General features: G+C 37.8%; 1 protein-coding gene across 3 annotated transcripts in view; it reads right to left on the bottom strand.

The window, feature by feature from the left end:
• The window catches only part of LOC308411712 (somatostatin receptor 3), a 49,996-nt gene that overhangs the window by 9,403 nt on the left and 27,038 nt on the right, over nt 1–13,555 (bottom strand). The window contains exon 1 of one of the 3 annotated variants that reach the window (XM_080905711.1): nt 5,531–5,611. The exons of the other annotated variants lie outside the window; for them this stretch is intronic. The gene's annotated coding sequence lies outside the window, so the exon portion shown is untranslated. Of the gene's footprint in view, nt 1–5,530; nt 5,612–13,555 lie in introns of those variants that run through there. 3 annotated transcript variants of the gene reach the window in all.

Genomic DNA, 13,555 nt, shown 5'->3' with positions numbered 1-13,555 from the left:
ACACCAAAGAAGGAAATCAAAACTACTAAACCCTAAACTCAAATACTGAATTAAGTACAAATACTTTGTTTTTAATTAAAGAAAATACACATTCTCCCCTTCAGTAGGAAGTGGTGGTGTGGTCCAATTATCCCTCTTTGTATTTAATGATTTCAAACTCTGTCCACCACCTTTTGTCTGGCAACTCCCAGGGATCATGGCAGGTAAAAAGTAAAAGAAACAAAGGTTAGTCAAAAATAAAAGTAATGAACTGGTATGAATTCCTAAGTAAACTAAATGTACGTGCTTACAAATAGAACAAATGTATCCAAACCAATTAATAAAGTTATTGGAAACTAAAGTGTGTTATTGTGTTCAAATGAAGAAATGAAAATACACAAGTTACCGACTTTAGAGTGTGGCTATGGGTTTGGCCATCACATACATGGTATGGTGAATAATAACGGCTTTAACTTGAAAACAAATGACAGCCTTAATGTTACGCCTGAACTTCAGATCACAGGATTTTTAAACATTAAGGCTTTCTAAAAACCTGCAGAAACCCTGATCAGAGAAATTAGAGCTCGCTCACAGCAAAAACTAACACAACATCTGTATTTAGTAATAACTTTTGTTTTAAGCTGTAACAAACCAACAAACAGAAGGCTTAAGAATCTTTTTCGTCTTCTAAAATAACTGATAAGTGGGAATAACAAATACAGAAGAGCCTGTGAAAAACAACCTTACTGAGCTTCAAAAGTTTCGAGGGTCTCTACACTCATGCTCTGTTCTGCAGTACTTAACATCAACTGCACAATGCCAGTTCTCGATTGAACTGCATTTAGTGGCCAATCATAACGGGAATCTCCATATGCCTCCATTCTAGCTCAAGATAACAAAAAAGAAAGCAGCTCGTCATCTCATTCGTTAATTTGAATGAAGGGAAGAATTTCTAAGATCGTTTTTACCAGCTCCAGCCTTTGCCTGTCATTGACAGACACAGAACTTTATTGTTTTTTTACTATTAGAATTATAACTACAAAAATAAAAGCAATTTAAGTTTAATAAGTTTCGATGAAAGCCATTTTTTTCTGAAATAACCACACAGAAACTATTTTTGTGTGTTGAATGACTTTTTTAGCCCACTTCCACTTAGGGTTAGTTGCCTTGAAACAGCACTAAACATGCCGGAAAGTGTGTCTACTGGAGTGTGCAGACTGGAATTTGGTCATGTTGTATCTATTTTACACAGTCTGTGTGTAAAATAGACACATCATTATTCTGGATGATTTCCTGGCCTGGCTTGCTGTTTCCTGAATTAGATAACTTTTGTCCAAAACATGAGCTATTTTTAAACCATTGAAACATCCATCCATTCTCTTCCACTTCTCCTTGTAAGGCTCAATGTTGGGGGCGGGGGCTGGAACCCAGCTGTCTTAGGGCGAGAGGCAGGGTACACCCTGGACAGGGCACCAGTCTGTTACAGGGCTAATGACAATCGTGGCTCAAGAGTTGGCAGTTCGTCTTGTAATCGGAAGGTGTGTGAATGTGAGAGTGAATGAATAGTGGAATTGTAAAGCGCTTTGAGGGTCTCAAAAAGCGCTATATAAATACAATCCATTCATTATAATACATGGAGAAAGACAACCATTCACACCTATGTGAATTTAGAGTTACCAATTAACCTAACCCCACTAAGTGCATGTCTTCGGAATGTGGGAGGAACCCACGCACACACGGAGAGAACACGCAAACTCCACAGAATCGAACTCAGGACTTTCTTGCTGTGAGGCAACAGTGCTAACCATCGTGCAACTGAGCTGGCCCACCATTTAAACAAATATATCTGTAACATTTTTTAACACAATGTTGTAGACTAATGGAGATGACGTAGCTCACCTACAAAGACCTTAAGTTAACTCTTTAATAAGTACACAGCAGTACAGCCTATTCAGTGTATTCAGTGTCAGAATGTGTCAGAATAAAAGGATGAATTTTACAGAAAGCCTTCTCGAAATCGCTTTGTTCTTCTTCTTCTTTTTTTAACTTACAGAACATCTAATGTGTGAACAGCAGAGCCCTGAGCGTATCCAAGAGTTCATCTAACAAACTGACTGAAAGCTTATTGTTGTGCCAAGGCGGCAGCTGCAGACTCAATAAAAAAGGATTTCAGTCTCTTTAGTTTAATTTAAGACACGTGAGGAAAAATGCAAAGTGCAAAACACGAAAACAAAAGCAGCCAATCTACTGTTTACCTCTTTGCGAGGCCGAGTAGTTTCTTGGTTTTGTCACATTAATCATTTTTCAATATCTCCAGTTCCTCGTGATTACGCACATTTCACATTACATTCCCCAAATTTGGGCACCATGGAAACAGGGGGGAGACAAAGCCCAGAGATCAGGGTCGTAAATCAAACTGAACCAAATAAAAGAAGAATGAGTTTTTTTGTCTTCTCGAGGTGAAGTGTTTGAAAGAGAGGAAGAAAGAGTACACACCATTTTTCTTTTGCAAGGAACAAGGACAAATTACAAATACCAGCAAATTGGGTCTGGTATGTTGTACTGCTGATAAAAGCCTGCGCACATGGTGGTTTTGTACTGCCCTGAACTCATATCGCTCTTCAATTAAATAACAGAGAAACTGTAAAAAACAAACAACAAACAAATACAATTATGTCCTCTGGTTATGTTTAAATGTGTCCCTGTTGTCTCGTTAGCTGTCAACATGTTTACCAAATCAGCTGCAGTCATTAGATTATCATTATCCAATGAGAAAGATACACAGTTTTAATATTGCTAAACTGGTTTGGATTTGCATGTATGTCCATAACGTGTTGATAGCAAATGTCTTTCTAGAAAGAGTAAGACTTCATAATAACAGTCCCTCAGCAAGAAAACATAATGGTGTATTTTTAGGTATAAGGAAAAAAATATCCAATCACTCAGTGTTGGGTGAAAAAACATGTAATCACCTGTAATTTGCATTTCTAAAACAAAGACATGCACAAACCTAAATATGAAACAACAGTCTGAGTGTTTGCAGACCTTAATGAGCTGTTGCACCTGGCTGATTGAAAGGAAGCATCGCAGCAAGAGATCTTTCAGTTGAAACAATGGGAGGAATTATACAACTCTATCACACACAAGTGTGGGAAAAGACGCTGGTTTCTCAGTCAGCTGTGTCTAATGAAAATTTGGAGCTAGTACAAGCAAAAAAAGGATATTTATGACCGGAAACATTCAGGCAGACGGACACTGTGAAAATCTCAAAGCAGTATGTCTTCAATAGAAACGTAAAAAATACGAATAAAATGTATAAGACAATGCATGTGAAAAAATGATTAAAAAGCTCCCTGAATAAGACGAGATTCACACGCAGAAACCTACGGAGCCCCTCTGATGACATGGTCCAAAAAATAAATAAATTTTGCCCACAAAGTACTACTTTGTGGGCACGAAATGGGTATAACGTGCCCACAAAATACTTTTTTGTGCCCACGAAATACTATTTTGAAGGCTCGAAATAGGTAAAAGGTGCGCATGAAATGCTAATTTGTGGGCACAAATTGGGTATAACGTGGCAACGAATTACGCATTTGTGGCAACTCAATTCAATTCAATTTCAATTTCAATTAAATTTTATTTATACAGTGCCAAATTGCAACAAAAGTCGCCTCAAGGTGAAATAGATAACGTGTGCACATCATATTGATACAATTCCTGGACAGCTGCTAAGAGACATAAGCATAAGAGTAGGCTAAACCTATACACTGTGTACAGAGACAGTATGATTAAGTTTTATTTTAGGCTGGGAATGAGCTACAAATGCCTTTTGAAAAGCCTGGCAATGCAAGGAACCATTATTACGGAGAGACATTTAAACAGGATATTGAGAGCCCAGTTGCTTTACAGACATAAGTACGACCTGGACGCTGGAATAGATTTTATTGTCAACCAACTGGAAGGGCCTGGGAAGGATCACGGTTATCGCTCAAGTGTTTCGTGCCCACAAATTAGCATTTTGTGCGCACGTTATAGCTATTTCGTGTCCTCAAAATAGTATTTCGTGGGCACAAAAAAGTATTTCGTGCCCACGAAGTAGTATTTTGTGGCCACAATTTATTTATATTTTGGACCATGCCATCAGAGGGGCTCTGCAGAAACCAGCTTTAACACCTTACATTCTGCGAATCTGAGCTGTCCACTGCTATTTGAGAAAGACTTCATCAAGTGCCATGCCTCAAACATTTCAGGCCATTATAGAAACCAGAGACGTTTTTCTCAGCTTGATCCAGCTGTTACGACTTTATCACTTTCTCACATCATTATGTTGGGTTTTTTTTGTTTATGGGCATTTCCATAAATTTTAAATGGTAAATTCAGTCTTTGGCTCATAAATACAGAAGATCCATATAAATTCAATGCAGAAATTCCTTCATTTTAAAATGTTACATTATACTGTATATATTTTTTATACCTTTTTAAATTTCTTCATTTTTAAATGATTAGACTGGCAAATAGCAATATTAGGCTATTATGAGACAACAGCTAACTATAAGTGTATTACAAATACATAATTTACTTTACATATACATTAGGTGACTTTATAGTTAGACATTTTTCGTTCTTAGGCTTAGGATGTTCAACCATCCCACCCTTTCTAAATGAGAATGAATACTGTGTAGTGCCTCAATAAATATGATATCAGGCTCGGATGGCACTGGTGTAGATGTGAACCTGGGGACTGTAGTTAGAGTTTCATTGTTTTATTCATTCACTGAAGGAGAGGAGGACTCGACCGCGGGACAAAAGAAGGCAGAGTAAAAAACAAAAACAACAAAATCTAAATCATTAATGAAAAGGCTGAGGTCGCACGCAGGAGGTCAGTGAGCGAAGCAGGCGACTTCAACAAGGAGCTGGCAAAGGGCAAAAGAAACCCTGGAAAAGGTCGTACACAAAGTAAACTAGAAGAACACGAAGCAAAGAGCAAACCTGAGCAAACACACAGAAAGCTTCACTATAGGAAGCAACATGAAGATAGCAACTGACAACAACAACATGGAATAGTGAAGTATGTTTAATAACTGGACAGGGGTGAGATAACCTGAAGACCTAAAAACATAAAATCACAGAATACTTGTTTACCTTCAGCTGCTGTTCGTTTTTTAATATGACGAGTTACAAATCTCACTGCTAAGATATGAATCATGGGACAAATGCTAAAGGACATTGTGCATATTTCTGAGTCACCAGAAGCTTTGACTAAAGAACAGATTTCACAACCATCATTTGAATAGACAGTAATTATATATATATATATATATAGCGTTTAATCAATTTATAATTAACAGGGACAATTGGCCTGCTTTTTAAATTACACCAGCTAAACACTGACGACTGCTGCTTTTCGTGAGTCTGTTAGATGTGAAAAAAATCACGTAAACTGCATCACAACAGGATGCTGTGAAAGAGCTGTAATTGTTTGTGTGATCACTGCTGTGGTTAGACACATCCCAGTCATCCCCGTGGCATTTCTCCAGGATTTACATACTTAACTTTGTCGTGATCGCTTTCATTCCTGCTGAGCGTGATATGGTGTTAGGTCGGGGATCCAGTTACGCACCACAAAAACCCATCTCAGCAGCATCAAACCTGCAGCGTTCAAACAGAGACAAATGAAGTACCGCGAATCCTGCACAAAGTGGAGATTTTCTTACATGATGCTCACTTCATCCCCATTTCTACGCATATTTCTACCATTTTTGTGTTCTTGCACATGATTTTTCATCTGTCTTCTCTCACGTGTACTTTTCTGTGTCTGTGTACACAACATTCATGATGTTCAGTTTTAAACGGCAGAAAAAAAGGCCACATCTGTAAGTTGGAGGAGTTGGTGGAGGAGCAAATTACTTATCACACCAGAGACACCATGATGGATTTTTACCTTCAATTTCAATTATTCATCTGTTATTATTACTATCTGTTATCATTTAAACTACAGGGTTAGGTTGAAGATAATATCATATTTTGCAGCAGATGTTACCATTTTTTTAAAGCTTTGGCTTCTTGGTTGCCATGGTGACACATCTCCAGTTTTGTCACAATACATGCTGAAGATGCACTAATTACTGAAATAAACTGATTACAGTCGTGCTTTTTGTTTTGTGCCGGTGTATACAAATATAGATTCGTTTTTCGTGGTAATTCCACATTTTGCTGTGCCACCGGCTGAGGCTGCAGCTATAACCAACAACCAACAGATTTTAAGGTTTTCCACTTGTCATAGGGAAGTGCCTTTCTTCCATTTCTTCCCCTCGTTAAGATGCTCCTAAGCCTCTTAAAGTCCTCTCCACTCCTAACAGTTTTTCACCTGAGGAGCTCTTCTAAGGGCTCAATGCTCTGTGAAGATCATTCTTTTTCATGATATGTCTCAACTCTAAGCCGGATTTCTCAGAAAACATCATAATGAAGGGAACACTTGAACACTTATCAATTTTCTTAGAATTTTCTTTTATCACTAGAAACACTTCATAGTACTGAGAAGCTTTGTAAATAAGTGCTCTTTCATTTATTCCCTGGGAAAGAGAATTGATTTGGTTTTGTTAACAAATATAGTATAAAGTATATAAAGTGCTAAGTGTCCTGATGTTATCACCATGTAACTGTTCTTCTTATCAGCTTTGACACCAAAAATAATGGCATGCATGGGGGCAGGTTTGGTATGAGCACTAGAGGGGACACGTGGAGTGACGGGTCGTCTCAAAAAACTTTAGAAATGCTGCATCACTTTCAGATTCATATTCCCAGAGTTTCTGATTATTTACTCTGCTGAGTTTACACAAATGGATAACTCCCGTCCTGATTTGTCTTTGACTGGTTATTTATTTAGAAAAAGAAACAAAAAGAGTTAATAAAAAGTAACCCAGTATATGTCTAACTGTCAGGCCAGTTTTGTGTCTTTAAATGAGCCATCCATCTATCCATTTTTACTTGTACCGTCCCTTCTTTAATTTGACTTTGGTACATATGGTACAGTGCCAAAGTCTTAAGCCTCCCCTCATCCCTTTATACTTTGCAACCAAAATAAGAAATAGGTGGAGGGTTTTTTTAAAACAATGTTCAAACATGTTATATGAGACCAAAATAATTCTAACGAGCCAGAAAGTCTGTTTGATATGACCACCTTTACTCTCCCACACAGCCTGATAAATTGAGTTTAGGACAAAATTCAGAAAATACTAGAATTTCATCATTTCATCAAAACTCAAGCACAAACTTCTTGGACTGCAAACTGGCCACACAGCAAGCCCTATTAGTTTTCAGATGTCATTAAAAATGCTCCAGCCAGAAGAAATGCAACAAACACAGCGCACAGTTCAGCGGAGGTGAAGCGGAGTCTGGCCGCTACTGTCTGGCCGGGCTTGTTTGTTTCCACTGCCTTTGATTTTGGACTTTTACTTCTGCCTCCTGTTCGTCTGGATTTGGCTTCGCTCCTCCTCTGTGACTGTTGTGGCATTTTAGTGCCGCCATTCGCCTCGCTCCTACCAACACCACAACTGTCTGTTTTTTTACCTAGAAAGATACTTCAGGAATAGAAGTTATATACATTTGAAAACTAATCTGAATTCATTTAAACTCGCAAAGAGAAGCAGTTCAATCTATGATAAGTTGTTATTTTTAATCGATTTTTCTAAACCTGGCAGTATGGGAGTGTCAGGGATCTGACTGCAGTTGAACAATATATATCAAATATATAAAACAATTCATTTACTTTTTGATTTTTCTGTGTCACCAAAATGGGTATTACTCTCTAAAAAAATAAATAAATTAGTGCCATTTAAACCATTAGCTCTATTCAAAAGCCACAAGGAACAAAGAGCCTTTTATTTTGCAGCACTTATGTTGTCCTGAGGAACAAAGGCATAAAGAAGAGTGCACGTGACCTCATTTGCACTTAGATAGGAAAGTGATCACATATCACAAAAAAGTTTAAATAGATCCAAGAAGAATTCAAAAGACAGAATTATAATTGGTTTCTTCAAAGCACCTCAGCAGGAGATTTAGGATGCTGCCAGAATTGGCACCCTGATCGTGTAGAAGGAGCACAGAGGCGTTTTAACGGTAATGTGATCCCTGGTTGAACTGTAGGGGTGAGGATTTTTCTGTCACTCAAGAAGTCTTCAGACTTTGCAGTAGTCCTAAAACTTTTTTCCATGCTAAATAAATAAATCAGAAATTAAAAGCTCGGTCTGTGTCAGACTGTCAAAATCATTCCGAGGTCATAATCAGCTCAAATCAGCCTTCAACAACCCTGATATATTTTTGAAAGTGGAGCTCTGCTGGGTTTTCATCCATTATTTAATTTGTTTTTCTCTTAATCTGGCCCACATACTCATAGAGCATCATATGAATGTTGATCCAGAGCCATCACTGCAGAGCACGAGCGAAAAAACGTCCAAAGGAAAATGAGGTCATAGCGGATGAAAAGAAGGTTTGGTGTCCCACGAGGAACCAAAAGTTAATGTGAAATTATTATTTTAATGGACCTTAGTGGGACTTGTATTTTCCATCAAAATAAGTAGGCAGAAAAAAAATGCTTGTTTATATTTAGGAAAAGATGACAGTTTGTTGTCTTAGTTACAGTAAAAGTTCAGGAATGAACTAATATCAAAATATTTGTTTTATTCTGTCTTCACACAAAATAGTTTCAGTTACTTTGTTTCTTTTTTCCTTTTTATCTAGTTTTGTTGTTTATTTCACTTAAAAAAATCTTTTGCACCTGCTCTAATTTGTTTAGTTTAGTTCAGTATAATGACTGTGATGTAAACAGAGACGACTCTCACTGAAGTCACTGAGGAAAAGCTTCATTTAGTGTCTAATGGCTTTCTATCATTTGGCATTTCTTCTGTGCGGTGCTTTGAATGAATAATGAGAAAGCAACAACTTCAGTTTCACTTGTCACCAGGATAGCCAAACCTGCATGAATATATAACAACAACTTAGATAGATAATGCATAGATGGTGCATTGCAATGTGAGGTCCAAGTTCCCCAAAAAGCTGGCAGACCTAGGGACATCTGCACAGATCCCCTCACAATCAGACAAACGTTATATAACTCGGGCCCAAGAGGACCCTACAGGACTCTCAGGTGCAAAGTACAATCGACACCATAACTGTGATCATCACAGAAGTGGAAAACAACAACTTTGTCTTTTCACTGATTAATTTTTTAACCTGATTCTTCATTTACCCATTTTCTTCCACTTATCCAATTCACAAGAGAGCAGGAGCCTGCTATAGACTGAGAGGGCGGGGACACAGATCACCAGTTTATTGCAAGGCTCAAACAGAGAGAAAACAACCATTCACACTCACGTCTATGGCCAATTTAGAACCAGCAATTAACCTAAACCCACTAACTGCATGTCTGTGGAAGAAAGCCACATAACTGCTGTTACAAGCAGAAGTTCAGATAATTCAGGGCACCAAATACTGGCCTCGTATCTAGTTCTGTTAGTGGTTCTGATATTGGACTTAGCAATGAATAGTTTTAAATTGGCCACCCAGAACCGCATCGGAAGATATGCGCCTCTAAACATTCACATAACAGTCAAGGACCAATGCTTACATTTCTTCTGAAACTTCATTTCAATTTTCTATGGAAACCTGGCTTGTGACAATAAATGTGAATTTTAGTGCCTCTTTTCAGATTGTTGGTGCAAAAAAAACAGGCGTCATTTAAACAGGTCATAAAAATTTCATTTAAATTTCAGTTAATTTGTCTTGGCTTCATGGAGCAGCTTGATTTGCATGTCTTATGTAAAAACTATTAAACAGCTAAACATGTTTGTCAGTTGAATTACATGTATGGCATTGTGTGCATACCATCGCTTGTATTTCACAAGAAATTCAGGTCTTTTTTCAACCAAAAAACTCAAATACTTGCTGCTTTCTTTGTCATGTGTGAAGATAAACTGAATAAAGTTGTTTTTTTGGATAAAACAAGCCATTTAAATATGTCAATTTGGGCTCTGTGAGTTGACAACATTTCATCGACTGCTGAAAATATTCATGATCCGCAGGAAAGTTCAAATATTACACAATTAGCAGCTTCATCTTAAAATAAACTCTGCCGTGCATCCATAACACCTATTTTAATTTTTTACGAGGCTCACAGAATTAATTTACCAAGCTCTCTGTCTACATCTATAACATCTTGACGCTTGTCTGTTAACTGCATTTTATTTGTAATATTCCATTCAGTCTCTAATCTAATCAATGAGAACGTTTTCAAATCTGTGACCCAAACATCAGTTTTTGCTTTCTTTAGATTATTGTTCACCAGCTTTCTATTGTCACTACAATTCTTCACCTTTCACATAGCAAAAGAAAAATACTTGGAAAAAACAGCACACCTGACTAAAATGAAATATGATCTATATTTAAGCCGTTTGATGTCAACAGCCTTTGACTAGATGATGGTTAGAGATGTATCAGGGACTCATCGCTTGTGATCATTGGTGACACATTCATTTTTTCTTTATTTTTGGTTGTCTCGCTGAGTCATTCCGGACAGATTTACAGATTTATTTATCCAATACAGTGGCGGAAACAAGGCTACAATTTACAGATGTCTCCTAAATGCATCACAAAAGATGCTGTTCTGAAAAGATGACAGGTTTGAGCATAGACTGACTGAATGTGAGTGTGTCTGATTGGGCGAAATGGCTGATTGTGGGGTAAAACTTTCTCAAGAACCGCTCATCAAAACGACTAAAAAATCGAATAAAAAAATCTGTCCAGCAATCTTTGATTGATTTTTAGACCATCTCTGATGAAATCTCTAAATGTCGGGGGAAATCTCAACTCCCCCGTGAGAGGGGGAGTTGAGTAGAGACTTGATTTTAGGGTTAAATTTAAAATTAAGTTTATATCTCCTTGAGGACACTACGGAGAAATGCCTATTAGATTTTTTAAAAGTCTCCATGGAGTCATCCTGAAAGTATAGTTGCCTTTTTTCTATATCTCAAAAACAAAAAATGTACAGGGCAGGCTCATCGTGGCCACCATTTATACTATGAAATTTCACCCAGATATGAATCCATGCAGTTTTACACCTGCACTTACATAACTGTAATAAATGCAGACTTCAGGAGTTTCTGCATCAAAAAGGTCTGCACACGCTCTGATGGTTCAAGCTAACACACTGTTTTAGTGTTACATTTTACATGTAATGGTATTAAAGGTAACCGACCCCTTTAATATGTCTTGAGCAGTCTTAAAATCACCCCAGTGTGTGTTTATTCAAACATTCTTTGAACAAGTGGCTTTTGTTGCAGAAGTGCCTTTGTGTGGCTGAACAAACCTGCAGCTATCAGAGCTGCTGGAGGTGAAAGCTGCCTTATCTCAGACATGAAGGTGCGACTGCTATTTGTGGTTTCATGGAAGTGAGTGGCACACAACGTACAATTACTGTGAATGGGAAGTAGTTGTTTTTATTGTGAGCTGTGGTTTTGTTGGAAAATCATTCAAGCAATGGAGTGGTTCACTGTTTAACCAAAGCCTTTGAGTTTTGTTTTGTTTTTTTTAGAACATGTGAAGTCTATGAAATACTTTGTCACAATCGAGATATCGACCGAAGAAACAGTGTAGCATTTGTGGTGCCATTTTTTTGGAGACCTGGGCCCGTATCCCTAAAGAATCTTTGTGCAAAAAGTGGCTCCTAGCGGCCAAATTCTAAGAAAATTCTCAGAGTCATGACGTTTTCTTAGAATTTCCCCTAAAAGTGACACGACAATCCCAGTTAATATAAAAGCTATTCCTCAAGATTCCTAACGCTTAAAAGGGCTCCTAAGGCGAGATCTGCTAAGAGCAGGGAAGAGGACTTTTAGTGGCTTAGGAGTTCCCCTAAGCAGCTGCACAAAATGGCCAACAGAAGAGGCAGGAGAGATGTCCTGCAAACACTGGATGACAGGGAATTATTGAGACGCTACAGATTGGATCGTGCAGGAATCATGTTTGTGGTGGATCTCCTTAGAGATGCAATTACTTCACCAACTCGACGCCACAACACTATTACACCGGAGACGAAAGTAATCACAACCCTGAGGTATTTGGCAACCGGGAAAATGCAACAATGCAGCAGTGATGACTTGGGTCTGCAATCACAGACATTGCTAAAAGCTGAGCCGTGTTACCCTCGTTAAGACCACACTGGACTTGTAACGTTGTGATTTCTACTTCATTAAGGACAGCCCCTTGAGATAGGCCATCTTGTTTTGAACAGGGTCCATATGGGAGTGAAAGTACAAAATATGTCAGCTAGGATATTAATATGAGCAAATAAGACACAAATCATTATTTGAACAGGGTGTAATGAGTTTAAGTTTTCACATATTTTAGATTCTAATGTTAGGCTATAACCCCTACAGCTTACTATTCATTTTCCAGATATTTTCTTGAATGTGAAATATTATTTACAATTACAGTCAGCATAAGATTAGAGTGTATAATTATGTTTATTGATTTGAGGGTACATCCTTTGCTCATTATCACCAAAAGCTCATTTCCATCAAACTTGTAGGATCAACCAATCACGGCTTTTGAAATGATGACTCATACCTAGCAACGGGGTCAACCACACCTCCTCACTAAGATAGGATTTTCCATCCATTCCTTGCTCAGAGTTCACTGAAAATGTTCTGGAATCACTTCTAAGCTAAAACTCCTGGCAAGGAATTTTTAGGTTAAGTTAGGAGCTCTCTGAGAGGATTCTCAGAATCTTTAGGGATACGGGCCCTGGAATGTAAATGTACCGGCCTTTGTGTGACTGTAGGGTCTGTACCTTACAATATAAAGTGTCATAAGGCAATTATTGTTGTGATTTCAAGTCAATTTACATAAATAAAACTGAATTGAAACGAACTGTCTCTAAAGCCCTTTGGGTCAGCTTCTGTTGTGTAAGATGCAAAAAAAGCTTCATTTTTCATAGAGTACGTGTGAGGTACATTTTTTCATTTCCCAAAAGATTATTTATTTCAGCTGATCAGATTTATTTGTGGTCTACACACTGAACACTGAGGATAGAAACGAGGTATTAACCCTATCACATTATTATTGAGTCGATACCAAAACCAGCGTTGGTATTGATCTTATCGGTAGTTTTGGGTCGATCTGCCGACCTCTGGCAGATGGTTTTAATAATCCACAGAGGAACTTAAGCGTTTTTGCTTTAACCACCATGTGAGATCATAAGCTGGTATTTTCTTTAAGCCAAAGTCAGATAAAACTGATTGATATTAACAAAGACATAAATTATCTGGTGTGAATTCGTTTATCTTATGCCATTGTCGTGGTTGTAGAGTTGTTTTTTAGTTGGTTCCCAGTTTGGTTCACTTTTACTTTTAGTGGTGAAGTTTCTTTTATTTCTTTTATTTCTTGTTTTTCTACTTTTACTTTCCTCGCTGTTTCCATCTCCATCTTTCCTCCGTCTTGTCTTAGTGCTTGTACCTTCATGTTCATTTCTTTCTGCATTGCATTGATTGTTTTCACTTGTGTGTAATTACTTTCACGTCTG

Source organism: Rhamphochromis sp. 'chilingali' (genome assembly GCF_963969265.1).
Source record: "Rhamphochromis sp. 'chilingali' genome assembly, chromosome: 15".
In the NCBI taxonomy this organism is placed as follows: Eukaryota; Metazoa; Chordata; class Actinopteri; order Cichliformes; family Cichlidae; genus Rhamphochromis; species Rhamphochromis sp. 'chilingali'.
This window is presented reverse-complemented; position numbering and strand designations above follow the sequence as displayed.